Here is a 15,421-nt window from a genome sequence, read left to right as displayed (position 1 = left end):
GAGAGAAGAAGAAACGACGGTTTCAGAAAGTAAAAGCAAACACTTTTTTCCTGTCAAAATAAGTTGGCAGAGTGATTGTATTTGTATGTGACTAGTTGTACAAATTTAGAGCTACAAATCTACGATTGGTCAAAAGATTTACGAGGATCTCTGGTTTCAGTAACATACCGAGTTAGCTAGCTCAACCCTCACGCAATTTTACTGACAAATTGGCTCGTTATTTAGTCAAGGAAAATCGGGTGTTGACAACCGATCATTCGGGACTGGAGGCTCCTCAAGTCAGACTGCGACAAGACCGATGATCATCCCTCTAAACCACGGGGACGGTCGTAATGAGCATGACCCGTTTGATGAGCGGTGTACTCCACACGCCAAAGGAAATGTCAATGAATATAACGGGTGTACCACTGAAGAAGACCTCAAGGGTTGTCTCTAAAGAAGAAAAAGCTTCCTTCATGTTGATCTCAATAGCACCATATTGGTGTCTGACGCCGTGACAAGTCAAGGAACTATTGCAGCCTTGGATTATTTTATTTAAATTGTGACATGGGGACAAATTAGTACAAATGAGAACGGTAATTCAACCGGGTTGCATTATAGGTGACGAGTTCAGGGGACCGCAGTCAGGGAATGTATTTAAAAATATATATATATTTACATTCATTGACCTCAGTTATCCTAAATAGCGGTTGTGACTAGATGGGAGTACAGCTGCGACCGGAAGTGACTTTTCGTAGCAGGTTAAGATGCCGTTTTAGCTAGCCCTAACCCCATATCATAATTACCCTAACATACTACATACATTTTCCTAACCTGGTACGAAATAGTCTCTCCTGGTCGTAACTGTATACCGCCTAGTCAAAACTCTAAATAGCCATTTTCTACATGTAGGCAGTTTTATTTTGGAGGTAGAACAGTGTTCTACAAGCTATAATGAATGAGAGTGATCCAAAATATTTTTCAAGGAGCAGATGCCCCAAAACTAACCTTTTTCTGTAAATGACATGACAATTCAATAAGTGGAATCATTGCCACTGTGTGCCAACCTGCCACGATGGTGCCCTTGCTGAGTGTAATTGCCAAACATCGGTCTCTTTCTGTTGTCTGTAGGTACATGGGATTGGATGAGTGACTCACCTCAACTCCCACCATGTGAGTGTGCTGTCTGCTATCACTCCTAGTTTGGCCCGGGTGGCAGGCTTCACCTGCTCCGCTGCAGGTCGGTAGTTCAGGGGGGTGCTGGACGAGCACCTAGCCATGCTGTACTTTCCGGAGGGGAACAAGGAGCTGGCTGTGAAGGGGGCTGTACCACTGGAGCCTACCCTCCTCCTTCCAGCTACTGAAGGATCTGGTGGCAGACGGGAAGGGACTTTTCCATCTTGTTCCTTAACTTTTGGCTGAGACCTTCCTCGCGTGCTGTCTTCTGCGTCCCGTGCCCTCACCCAGAGCTCCCACCCACTGTTCCCCCGAACTCCCAGCCCTTAAGGTATGATGAGTGCTTTGGGTGGGGGAGGGTGTGATGCTGGATGTGGTATCATTAGGACAATACCTATAATGACTGTGTTGTCCTGGCATTTTACCAAGCTCTTGCTAACTGCCTTATTAAATGGACGCGTTGCTCGTATCATAATCATACTGTTATGTTAGCTACTCTGCCAATAGTCCAGTCATTGCACTCATTACTCATTATTGGCTGCTACCTGTTGTCATTGTAGGCTGCTACCTGTTGTCATTGTAGGCTGCTACCTGTTGTCATTGTAGGCTGCTACCTGTTGTCATTGTAGGCTGCTACCTGTTGTCATTGTAGGCTGTTACCTGTTGTCATTGTAGGCTGTTACCTGTTGCAGCTTGTCATTTAGAGGCTGCTACTGTGTTACAGGTGGCATTTAGAGGCTGCTACTGTGTTACAGGTGGCATTTAGAGGGTGCTACTGTGTTACAGGTGGCATTTAGAGGGTGCTACTGTGTTACAGGTGGCATTTAGAGGCTGCTACTGTGTTAAAGCTTGTACAGGTATCATTGCTACCCAGAGGTGAGTCATAATTATTTGAGAGTAGTGTGGGGGGGTGGGTGGGATATAGTGGTCCAAATTCTTACAAGTCTTAAATCTTGTTCGAGGAACAATGCCCTTTAAGACAAACTCACAACAGAAGGTCATTCACGGTGAGATGTATTATGGGTGCCTGGTGTGTGGTGCTACTCCCCTGGGTACAGAGTGGCTGCAGTCCCTTGTCATCCCCCTCAGTGTGTTCCTGTACCAGTTAGTTTACTGGAGCAGAACACATCTGTTTCTGCAGGGGGGAGGCTCAGAGGCTGCCTTACACAGTTAGCTGCAGTTTAAAAACATCCACATAATAACTTATTCAAACTGTCAAGGACTATTTGTGTAGGAATATCGGCAGGGAGGGTGAAAGAAGATAATTTGATTCAGCAGAACTTGCAGGATGACCTGTAAACTTGGTTTTGTTTATTCTCATTCTAAAAGGATACTCTAAAGCAGAGTTTGATCCGCTGTAGTAAGAAGGGGGTGGTTCTGACCAGTCCAGATCCGGGGCACCATTCCAAAAGGCTTGAAGTCTTATCACACTAATGGGGGTGCCCTAGTTTGCTGGCAAGCTCCTACATCTTTGAATCATCATCAGGTCATTTAGTCTTAAGTATCACAGTAATTGTAATAGAGAAGTTGTGCTCTGTATTGACCTCCATGAAGGTTTCCGTGTTTCGTGATGTAGTCAGGGCACTGATCTCTCTCTCTTTAGGTTGGCCAGGAACACCTACACTCCTTCCTGGGAGGAAAGCTTCGGTGCCGGGACCCCTTCGACCAGGAAGTCACAGCACATATTCATAGATGACAGCATCCTGCAGAATGATGAGGACATTGTTGCCCATCCAAAGGTATGTTTTTTTCTTTCTCGGTTCATGTTCTTTTGGATGGTTTGTGCGTACTCATATGGATGTGGATTTGTACCATTGCAGATCCAGTATGTTTTAAATGTCCTCACATGGTGTTTCTGTTCTTGGTCCATGTCTGATTCTGAAGGTGTTCCTGGACTGAGACGGCTCAGAGACCTGCATATAGCCTCCACCTCACAGCTGTATGACCTACGTCTGGTCCAGAACGACCGTTCCGAGCCATCTCAGACCTAGTGTATTTCAGCCAGTTATGACAGGAACCTCCAACATGGGGCAGGCTAGAGTGGTGTGTCTGCAGCCTATAGCTCCAGGGTGAGGGCTTGGGTTGGGGGAACTCATTGGGTCTGCTGGTTGAAGGTAACTGCTGTAGTTGCTCAAACTCCTCCTCTAAGTTCTGTGTACTCAGGGTGTGTGATACTGACAACCATTATATTACAAATGTAGAAGACGGCTGTTTTTAAAATTAAAATATGTCAGAACTAGGTCATCAATGTAAAGGCATTGTTTACGTATACCACATTCTGTTAAGAATATACAGGTCATATACCTCACCGTTTGTAATATCACAATGAGAGAGTTACATGGTTGAGCAGTGAAACTCTGTTATAACTTCACACGTGCTCTTATCTAAAGACATGTTTCAGTTAGAACCCCAGTTAGTCTTACTGTTTCACTATTTATAATGGCATTACAATGGATGAGCTTGAAACAGCTAAGCCCTAGTTTAATTTGGGTGTATTTGGTTTGTGGGTTTGTTTGCGCTGGAATTGATTTAACTTTCTTTGGAAGCGCTCTTATGTGGAAACACTATTCCTAATGATATATCCAGGGAATGTGTTGCACACTTTTTGTGGATGGTCGTGTTGGAGATTTATGACTTATTTCTAAGCTTGAAGGGGAGTTTGCCATTTGACTACTGCAAAATCGAGACACCTTTTCTAAGTAACCCATCACAATGGCTGGTGGGTAATTGTGGAAGATGAGGCACAATCAGGCCTTTGACTGCAGTACATAACTGAGACGGTTCAATTCTAAGAAATAGGCGAATGGGCTGTTGTTGCTAGGGCAACAGTCTTGTTTGATAGGAGACACATTCAGACTGTACAGTGCCTTGCGAAAGTATTCGGCCCCCTTGAACTTTGCGACCTTTTGCCACATTTCAGGCTTCAAACATAAAGATATAAAACTCTATTTTTTTGTGAAGAATCAACAACAAGTGGGGCACAATCATGAAGTGGAACGACATTTATTGGATATTTCAAACTTTTTTAACAAATCAAAAACTGAAAAATTGGGCGTGCAAAATTATTCAGCCCCCTTAAGTTAATACTTTGTAGCGCCACCTTTTGCTGCGATTACAGCTGTAAGTCGCTTGGGGTATGTCTCTATCAGTTTTGCACATCGAGAGACTGACATTTTTTCCCATTCCTCCTTGCAAAACAGCTCGAGCTCAGTGAGGTTGGATGGAGAGCATTTGTGAACAGCAGTTTTCAGTTCTTTCCACAGATTCTCGATTGGATTCAGGTCTGGACTTTGACTTGGCCATTCTAACACCTGGATATGTTTATTTTTGAACCATTCCATTGTAGATTTTGCTTTATGTTTTGGATCATTGTCTTGTTGGAAGACAAATCTCCGTCCCAGTCTCAGGTGTTTTGCAGACTCCATCAGGTTTTCTTCCAGAATGGTCCTGTATTTGGCTCCATCCATCTTCCCATCAATTTTAACCATCTTCCCTGTCCCTGCTGAAGAAAAGCAGGCCCAAACCATGATGCTGCCACCACCATGTTTGACAGTGGGGATGGTGTGTTCAGGGTGATGAGCTGTGTTGCTTTTACGCCAAACATAACGTTTTGCATTGTTGCCAAAAAGTTAAATTTTGGTTTCATCTGACCAGAGCACCTTCTTCCACATTTTTGGTGTGTCTCCCAGGTGGCTTGTGGCAAACTTTAAACAACACTTTTGATGGATATCTTTAAGAAATGGCTTTCTTCTTGCCACTCTTCCATAAAGGCCAGATTTGTGCAATATACGACTGATTGTTGTCCTATGGACAGAGTCTCCCACCTCAGCTGTAGATCTCTGCAGTTCATCCAGAGTGATCATGGGCCTCTTGGCTGCATCTCTGATCAGTCTTCTCCTTGTATGAGCTGAAAGTTTAGAGGGACGGCCAGGTCTTGGTAGATTTGCAGTTGTCTGATACTCCTTCCATTTTAATATTATCGCTTGCACAGTGCTCCTTGGGATGTTTAAAGCTTGGGAAATCTTTTTGTATCCAAATCCGGCTTTAAACTTCTTCACAACAGTATCTCGGACTTGCCTGGTGTGTTCCTTGTTCTTCATGATGCTCTCTGCGCTTTTAACGGACCTCTGAGACTATCACAGTGCAGGTGCATTTATACCGAGACTTGATTACACACAGGTGGATTGTATTTATCATCATTAGTCATTTAGGTCAACATTGGATCATTCAGAGATCCTCACTGAACTTCTGGAGAGAGTTTGCTGCACTGAAAGTAAAGGGGCTGAATAATTTTGCATGCCCAATTTTTGAAATATCCAATAAATGTCGTTCCACTTCATGATTGTGTCCCACTTGTTGTTGATTCTTCACAGAAAAATACAGTTTTATATCTTTATGTTTGAAGCCTGAAATGTGGCAAAAGGTCGCAAAGTTCAAGGGGGCCGAATACTTTCGCAAGGCACTGTATATTTGAACCGACGGCTGTGTATCTGGATGTACTTTGTGTGTTCTTGTATGTCATTGTCTCACGGCAGATAGTGTAACTAATCGTCTGCGTTGACTGTCAGTCGGGGGTGACGTAGGATTGACGCCACCCGACGTAAGACAGTGCTTGTATGTTTCGTGGTGAACATTCTAAACTATCAGCTTGTACTCATGTGGAGTTCAATAGAGCTGTGTGGAGGAAAATGTTTGTTTCTTTTTTGTGTCACAGACACACTGTGTATGGGAATTTACTGATCAAATATTGATTAGTTAGGGTGTTACTGTCACCTAAAAGCACTATCGATTTCCCCTCAGGCCTTTTAGATACAGTTAAGTTGTGAACAAGTGATTGATTATCAGCCTACAGGGTGAAGACTAATGATGGATCTAGGGGAACTAATCAATCAGGGATCATCAGCAGAGCAGGGTGTGAGGTTACGTTTAAAGTGTGATTATTGCTATTATTGACGTTTTATTATTAGGGTAGTTACTAACAGTGATAATTCAACTTCAACAGAGTGGCTGCGGTTCTGGATTTTCTGGAACACAGGAGTTTTGGACTTTTTCTGTTTTGGATACAGAGATTTCTGCACATGTGTAAGATCCGCTGTGTGCCCTACCCCTCCCCGAGTCCTTCCAGCTGCTGCTCTGTGATCACTCACTCACCCCATGACTCCGCTGCGTGCCCTACCCCTCCCCGAGTCCTTCCAGCTGCTGCTCTGTGATCACTCACTCACCCCATGACTCCGCTGCCACTTGTTCAAGCAAATGTAGTTCTTTGTCTTTTGTAACAGAAGTCAAACATAAGCACGACGTAACAGGCAGTCTAGCGTTTTCATGTTCTTTTGAGTTAGCCTACTAGATGTACACAACATATCAGCAAGCAAGACACGAACACACAGTCCATAGCGATGTAATGTGCAAACACATTGGGAAGCAGAGTTCTCAGGGTGTGTACAGATTTTGGGCTGGGTAAAACCCCTCGCCTCATCCTTTTTGGTAAAGCGTATATAGTAAAAAGAGAACACTTGCAGAATGTGATTTGGATCCTTAGCTTTGTGAAAGAAGTTCCCGGAGGGGCGGGGCGGGGGCGAAGACTCAGTATTCGTAACCTCGGACATAATTTAATGCAGGGTGTAGGGTCAGAAATGCACTTATAATAATTGTCATGATGTTGACTTCAGGGACTTGGAGAGAGAAAACAGCTTGACGAACATTCCTGTCTGGAAAATAGTTAGTTAGTAATAACATCGTATTAAATAGTTGATACACTACATGTGACAGGACACTTGCAATCTGAAATGACCTTCTAGTGGAGTTGACTGTGTGGTTACTGGACAGTATACAGTGGTCCTATCTCTGCAGTGCAGACTGACCAGGCTGGGCACATCCAATCAACACCTCTGATCTCCAGCACAATGTGTACAGAGTTGGTTAATCTGATGTACTGGCCATAGTTGTTTGCTGAAGCAGACGCTGATTGCAGAAGCAGACGCTGTGTCCTCTCATTACAAGCCAAACGATGAGGCACAGTGTGTACAGTAGGAAGACTCTTCACTCACTGTTCACCAGATAGTGTGTGTTCAGTGTGTAATGGTCTGTACATAATACCAAGTACTATTTCACTCTGACTTCCAGGTACAGGTCTCTAGGGGAATAATACAACGTGTTGTAGTCCTTGTCAGATCTACTTTATATATATGAAGCCTCAATGGCTTGATTGTCTCTAATCACACACATTAATATGTTTTACCCTTCCACAAATAAAATATTTGTATCTTTCTTTTATGATGTTTATTTTGGGCACACATCAGCATGTCAGGATCTTATGCAGCGCTATGCTGTGGAATTACCAAATGGACATCTAATATAGAACCGACACAATTATCTCTCATTGTGGAATAGAATTTAGTGACGCATTTCATTTGATGACATTAGGTTTCATTAGGTTGATCTGGAACATGATGAAGCCTACTGTACGCCACCCTAGATGCAGACTCCACCTCATGGTTCCAACTTCCTCAAGATGGCAGTGGAGATTCTGGATATTTGGGCTTTACACATCAATCTCAGGTGAGGCTAAATGAGATGTGCAACACGCATTTCAAACTATACTGAACAAAAATACAATGCATCATGCAACAACAACAACAAAATATTTTTTATTTAACTAGGAAAGTCCAGTTAAGAACAAATTCTTATTTACAATGATGGCCTAACCCGGACGGGAGCCCAAATGTAACTTTACTGAGTTACATGTCATATAAGTAAATCAGTCAATGGAATTAAATTAATTAAACCCTAATCTATGGATTTCACATGACTGGGAATACATATATGCATCTGTTGGTTACAGATACCTTAAAAAAAAAGAAGGGCAACGCAATGGGCCTCGGGATCTCTGCAGTCAAATTGCCATCGATAAAATGTTATTGTGTTTGTTGTCCGTAGCTTATGCCTGCCCATAACATAACCACACCGTCACCATGGGACACTCTGTTCACAACATTGACATCAGCAAACCACTCTCCCACATGACACCATACACCTGGTCTGCGGTTTTGAGGCTGGTTGGACATACTGCCAAATTCTCTAAAACAACATTGGAAGCGGCTTATGGTAGAGAAATTAATATTAAATTCTTTATCATGAGCTCTGGTGGAAACTCCTGCAGTCAGCATGCCAATTGCATGCTCCCTCAACTTGAGACATCTCTGTGGCATTGTGTTGTGTGACAGATTTTAGTGGCCTTTTATTAAGGTGCACCTGTGTAATTATCATGCCTTTTTAATCAGCTTCTTTATATACCACATCTGTCAGATGGATGGATTATTGTGGTAAATTAGAAATGTTCGCTAACAGGGATGTAAACAAATGTGTTCACAAAATTTGAGAGAAATCAGCTTTTTGTGCATATGGAACATCTCTGGGATATTTTATTTCAGCTCATGAAACATGGGACCAACACTTCACATGTTGCGTTCATATTTTTTGTTCAGTGCAGTAGAATTTATGACAGAAGTAGAAGAAGTAGAAGAAGTAGAAGATATTGAGAATCACCACAGGCATCTTGTTGTAGTTTATTATTCTTGGAATGGAAATTGCGCTCTGTTGCTCTCCAAGGCTGTGTATAGTAGACATGCTAAAATCACCTTCGGGCTAAATTAAAGGAAAAATTGGTTTAGATTTTTGCATGTTGACGGGGACTTCATAGCCTACAACGTTAGCTTGCCTATTTTTATAGTTTTGTCAGATACTCAGACTCAATAATTGATTGAAATAAAAATACACAGTCGATGGTCTATATTGTTGATTATTGATAGGCTATTTCAGAGATATTTTGAGAACAACAATTGCTGTGAGAAAAAACAAACTGATGTGCCTTGATTGTGTAATCCCCAACCAAAAATAAGTTATGTGAGAGTAGCCTATAAATAGCACGTGGAATATCAAATATTAATTTATTTAGATGAGTAAATGTTGAAGAGGTAAAATAAAGCTATTTTAAATGAATGAATTAACCTTTGTCAAGTAAGAGCGCCATGGAGAAGCTGTTGCGCACGCTGTTGTTGCGCACGCGAACCCAGGCAAAGAAGGGAGGGCAGAGCGAGCCATGGTGAGCCAATAAAAAGGCACCAGAGTCCTGCGAACGGTCGGCTTTGCTCGAGACAGTGTAAAACGGGACCAATATTTCTGTCGGACGCGTACTGTCTTCGAGTGTGCAAAGGACACACCATCTCATTGACTGCGCCTGTCCCTACATAGGAAGACGGTAATGTGTGTTTTTGCAAAACTTTTGTTGTCTTTTTGTGTCCTTTACGTTCTTTGTTTGTTTTATTTGGCTCAGTACTTTTCTCATGAAAAATAGGCTTATAGACTGAGGACTTTAGCCTAAACCTAATGTGCATTCCAGGTTTATATTACTAATGTGTCACTGCATTGTATGTGTGCAGAAAATATGCTTGACTTCTGATGCGAGGGTATAAAAACTGCAACGTGAATGCATTATACATTTGGTAATGCGCATTGTCCACCTTCAACGCGCAGATGCACACGAGCGTTTTTTGGCGGCCGTGCCTCTAAAAGGCACTTCGCATTGTCCACCTTCAACGCGCAGATGCACACGAGCGTTTTTTGGCGGCCGTGCCTCTAAAAGGCACTTTTACAATGATTAAACTTACGCGTAAAATACTAATCTCTTGTGAAAAATCCTCATGTTGTGAAAGCACAGAGCCCTGTCTGTGGTTTATATGGATTTGATTGGTCGTTCCCGTGTTTTCCTCGCATGGAGAGCAGTAACGATAGCAGTGCCAGTGCAGATGCATACAGCTGTTCCGCAGCTCTGGGTGAGACACCCTGTCACTATCTACCCCACCAGCCGCTCAACAGCCGGGCAATGACTTGTCATTTTTTTAAACATACTAAATGTTGCGCATAGACTAATTCAGTCTCTATTTTACATGAAAAACAGATTTTGAAATGGAAGCTCTTATCTCAGGATCTCAATCTCCCCCCCCCCCCCCCCCCCCCCCCCAGACCCAGAGAGTCCAATGTAACCTACTGTGGGGACCTGTTTTATATACACACACACACACACACTGGGACCCGAAATTCTAACACATGCCAGGACATTATTAGCCAGATAATGATCATTTTGCGCAAAGAAAACCCAAGTTAGACAGGCTCACTGAGTAAGAAATGGACCAGACCACATGCACACAAATGCAATAGCCCAGATAATCCATACAACCGATAAGATTTAGCCACCTACAAATAGTTTTCTGTTGTCATTTCTCCTACTACATTTTGTAAGCACAATCAATGACACTCTGCTATTTTTACTCAGTTAATTGCAATATTTGTCAACAACAGTTAGAAATTACACCATCACTGTAGAACTATCATCACATTGTGATAATAATTGCCATATGTTCTGTTCTGTAATTATAACCTGCTTAGACTATCCCCTATTTGCATAATGATTTCTACAGTTTGATTGGCAGCTTTCCTGCCTGTCTTACAGAGTAGGAGAGAAGCATTGTTGTGCCTATGTCCCCATTGTGCTGTTTAATACCATCCTCAATCAGTCGGGTATCGGATGGCACAATGCCTACTGTGCCAGGGAACAGGACCCGTCTCTCCTGTTGTCACCCAAACTCCCTCTGTGGTAGAAAAGGAGAATAATTGTTTACTCAAAATCATCCAGTATGAATGCTATTTGGTACATGCAAAAGAGGAAGGAACTTTCCTTTGTATTTGGAAAACTTGTGTTTAGTTTTCAAATAGATCTCAGAAATGATTAGGACAAATTCACTTTTAGAATTAGGAGATCTTGATGTTGATTTTCTAAAGGATAAAGCTGCCTTCATGTCTCGACTTTGGTCTTGTGTTTTATAAATATCTTAGTCAGATGAAGACAGAAACTGAGGAGTTGTCAAAGGTTCCATTTTACTCTCATCATTCTGATGTAGAAAGATTCAGTCCCTCCCTGGTCTTTATATTTTTTCTACATTTTGTGTTCAGACTGTTCCAACCTATTTCATGGTGACATTAGACGTAAGACTCAACCGAAGTGTGAGAGGTATTTATGTTTTAGTTTTGTTTTTACAACTTTGCAAAAATTTCTGAAAAACCTGTGTTTGCTTTGTCATTATGAGATATTGTGTAGATTGATGAGTAAAATATAATGTCTAAACCTGTGTTTGCTTTGTCATTATGAGATATTGTGTAGATTGATGAGTAAAATATAATGTCTAAACCTGTGTTTGCTTTGTCATTATGAGATATTGTGTAGATTGATGAGTAAAATATAATGTCTAAACCTGTGTTTGCTTTGTCATTATGAGATATTGTGTAGATTGATGAGTAAAATATAATGTCTAAACCTGTGTTTGCTTTGTCATTATGAGATATTGTGTAGATTGATGAGTAAAATATAATGTCTAAACCTGTGTTTGCTTTGTCATTATGAGATATTGTGTAGATTGATGAGTAAAATATAATGTCTAAACCTGTGTTTGCTTTGTCATTATGAGATATTGTGTAGATTGATGAGTAAAATATAATGTCTAAACCTGTGTTTGCTTTGTCATTATGAGATATTGTGTGTAGATTGATGAGTAAAATATAATGTCTAAACCTGTGTTTGCTTTGTCATTATGAGATATTGTGTAGATTGATGAGTAAAATATAATGTCTAAACCTGTGTTTGCTTTGTCATTATGAGATATTGTGTAGATTGATGAGTAAAATATAATGTCTAAACCTGTGTTTGCTTTGTCATTATGAGATGTTGTGTAGATTGATGAGTAAAATATAATGTCTAAACCTGTGTTTGCTTTGTCATTATGAGATATTGTGTAGATTGATGAGTAAAATGTTTTATTTTTAATCCATTTTAGAATAAGGCGGTAACGTAACAAAATGTGGAAAAAGTCTAGGGGTCTGAATAATTATGTAAATAAGGTATTCCTGTTTTAAGGTGATACATTTTAGAATACGGCTGTAACGTAACAGAATGTGGAAAAAGTCAAGGGGTCTGAATACTTTCCGAGTATTCAGACCCCTTAACTTTTTCCACACGTTGTTACAGCGTATTCTAAAATGTATCACCTTAAAACAGAAATACCTTATTTACATAATTATTCAGACCCTTTACTATGAGACTCAAATTTGAGCTTAGGTGCATCCTGTTTCCATTGATCATCCTTGAGATGTTTCTACAACTTGATTGCAGTCCACTTGTGGTAAATTCAATTGCTTAAACATGATTTGGAAAGGCACACACCTGTCTATACAATGTCCCACAGTTGACAGTGCATGTCAGACTAAAAACTAAGCCATTAGGTTGAAGGAATTGTCCGTAGCGCTCCGAGACAGGATTATGTCGAGGCACAGATCTGGGGAAAGTTACCAAAATGACCATACCACGTTCAAAGACATTGAAATATTTTGTCTTGCCCATTCACCTTCTGAATGACACACATACACAATCCATGTCTCGATTCTCTCAGGGCTTAAAAATCCTTCTTTAACCCATCTCCCCCCCTTCATCTACACTGATTGAAGTAGATTTAATCATCAGTGACATCAACAAGGGATCATAGCTTTCACCTGGATTCACCTGGTCAGTCTATGTCATGGAAAGAGCATGTTTGTACGCTCAGTGTATATTTTAGGATGTTGTGTATCCCTGGAAATAATAATAATAATAATAATCAGAATTCATGTTAACCTTACAGTCTAGAAAACATAGCTTGTCCAAAAGAAGTTGTCTCTTGGCAACTTCTTTTATGGGGTATGGGGTATGGGGGTATTGGGGTTATGGGGGTATGGGGTAATGGGGTATGGGGTATGGGGGTACATTGAACCACGGGACGGGGTAAGTTAAGCCTCCTATAAATTTCTGTACTGAATTAAATATTAGCGCTACTTTTTTGAAACCATATATATCTTTATTTACACAATTCAACACAATCACCATCGCTTTTTGTCTTTTAATAATTTGATGCATCTTTTAGGCTTAACACCTAAACATTTAGTACTTTTTAAAAACACTTTTAACATAGGCCAGGCCCTGTTGTTACCTCCATATCCCAGTGATAATGCATTGCTTTTCACCTGGGATTGGCTCAACTGTTAGCTCAACATACTCCATGGCCATTGGCTCAACATACTCCATGGCCATTGGCTCAACATACTCCATGGCCATTGGCTCAACATACTCCATGGCCATTGGCTCAACTTACTCCATGGCCATTGGCTCAACTTACTCCATGGCCATTGGCTCAACATACTCCATGGCCATTGGCTCAACATACTCCATGGCCATTGGCTCAACATACTCCATGGCCATTGGCTCAACATACTCCATGGCCATTGGCTCAACATACTCCATGGCCATTGGCTCAACATACTCCATACTCCACTTTTTTCATGTGGTTTCTTCCATCACAGACTCTATGAAATTATTATTATTTTGTCAAATTATTAATTTTTAATATGATTCCTAAAAACAAGGTTGGCTCAATTTATCCCACTCTCCCCTAATAGGATTGATTTTAGAGAGGAGCCCGAACCCAGGAGACACGTTAGCAAATGCACTAACATTTTACTGCTTAACCAATTAAAACGAGTCATCTGTGACCAAGCTTCTCCTTTTGAACATCTGGAGGGTTGGCACCAGGGATGAGAAATATCCCTCCGCCATGGTTACTACACATTCCAGGCTTTCCCTGTTACGGATTTCAGGGATGAGAAATATCCCTCCGCCATGGATACTACACATTCCAGGCTTTCCCTGTTACGGATTTCAGGGATGAGAAATATCCCTCCGCCATGGATACTACACATTCCAGGCTTTCCCTGTTACGGATTTCAGGGAAGAGAAATATCCCTCCGCCATGAATACTACACATTCAAGGCTTTCCCTGTACGGATTTCCCGATCTAAGTTATTTCCTGATTTAAATCCCCAAGCGTAGTTGTTGTAAGGTGGCTTCTGTCAATCTTTCACACCTTGTTGATTTATAAAGGGGGCGGGACTTCACACTAGGCTGTGAATCTCACACCCATGTGGCTTCACATGATGTTGGGTTTGTTCTGTCAAACTGTATTTCACACCTCATGATTTATGAGATAATGAGGAAATAAAATGTAAGTAATTAAATTAGATAACCACGTGGTCGCCAGGTGTATGTAAACACCTTTGATCTGTTTATTATGGACGACTGTTGGTGTGTGTGTGTGCGTGTGTGTGTGCGTGTGTGTGTGTGTGTGTGTGTGTGTGTGTGTGTGTGCGTGCGTGCTTGAAGGGCTTGTTGTGGTCCTCGGGCCTAGCCCTCCATAAGTCACATTAGTGTGATATTCACACCCTAGTGTGAAGTCCTGTCCCCCTCATAAATCATAGAAGGTGTGAAAGATAGTTTGACAGAAGCCATCCTACAATAACTACTCTTAGGGATGAGGTAGGAAGGCTAGAGGAGCTATTAGATTACTTCCTGCCGATCAGCAATGACACCCTTTACCAATACGATAATTCTATAACACTACATTCTTAACTACTACACAATTCACACGTTCAGACGAACACACGCATGCACGCACACACACACACACACACACACACACACACACACACACACACACACACACACACACACACACACACACACACACACACACACACACACACACACACACACACACACACAACATCTCTGTTGGTTTATCAGAACCAGTCTGATGGGGAAATGTGTAACTGCCCTGCTGCAGATGGTGTAATGTTCTGCAATGTCCAATTGAATTGATATCCTGCAGAGGGAAACAGATTTCTCCCTAGCATATTTGACCTCTTAAATCAAGTTCATAAGCGGATAATCCTTTACCCATCATGGTTATTATTAATGTTGTTAGAGAATGGCTTGCTCTCTCCCCTCCCTGGCCTCAGGAACTCAGGGAACTTCATAAAGTGGCGTGCAGTGTTTCTGTGACGCTTCTAGAAAGGTTGTTGCTATGCCCGTTGGAGCCTGGGGTTCCATTAGAAAGTGCCCTGGGAGGGAGATGGGGGTAGTAAAAGCACAATGTTAGTGTTGGGTAACGGCCCCAGTCCACTATACTATGGAGAGACAAAATGATTCACTGCATGTCTTTTTGTTGACTCCCAGTGCTTTTCTTATTTTACGATTCTATTCTTGCTGTATCTCTCAGTTGGTGTTCAGCTGTTTCTGTTTATCACGCCTCCCTCTATTCTCTCCCTCTCTCTCTCTCTCTCCTCTCTCCTC

General features: G+C 41.6%; 2 long non-coding RNA genes across 5 annotated transcripts in view; both read left to right on the top strand.

Moving 5' to 3' along the window:
- The first annotated feature begins 4 nt into the window (after positions 1 to 4).
- On the top strand, positions 5 to 7,422 carry LOC109869873 (uncharacterized). 4 transcript variants are annotated; one of them, XR_004205323.1, is made up of 5 exons: positions 22 to 575; positions 1,111 to 1,486; positions 2,485 to 2,641; positions 2,759 to 2,894; positions 3,040 to 3,394. It is a non-coding gene; the product is annotated as an uncharacterized LOC109869873 (long non-coding RNA). The 4 variants fall into 4 exon arrangements; XR_004205324.1 differs by lacking the exon at positions 22 to 575 and adding an exon at positions 6,158 to 7,422 and having other exon boundaries at positions 583 to 1,486; positions 3,040 to 3,224; XR_004205322.1 differs by having other exon boundaries at positions 5 to 1,486.
- A 1,209-nt stretch (positions 7,423 to 8,631) lies between these two features.
- LOC109868966 (uncharacterized) overlaps positions 8,632 to 15,421 on the top strand; it is a 32,826-nt gene continuing 26,036 nt past the window's right edge. Inside the window, exon 1 of the long non-coding RNA XR_002251969.2 lies at positions 8,632 to 9,412. This is a non-coding gene — a long non-coding RNA (uncharacterized LOC109868966). The remainder of the gene's footprint in view (positions 9,413 to 15,421) is intronic.

The sequence above is a fragment of the Oncorhynchus kisutch genome, linkage group LG24 (assembly GCF_002021735.2).
Source record: "Oncorhynchus kisutch isolate 150728-3 linkage group LG24, Okis_V2, whole genome shotgun sequence".
Lineage (NCBI taxonomy): Eukaryota > Metazoa > Chordata > Actinopteri > Salmoniformes > Salmonidae > Oncorhynchus > Oncorhynchus kisutch.
The sequence above is the reverse complement of the archived record's forward strand: the minus strand, read 5'-3'. Positions and strand labels throughout refer to the sequence as shown.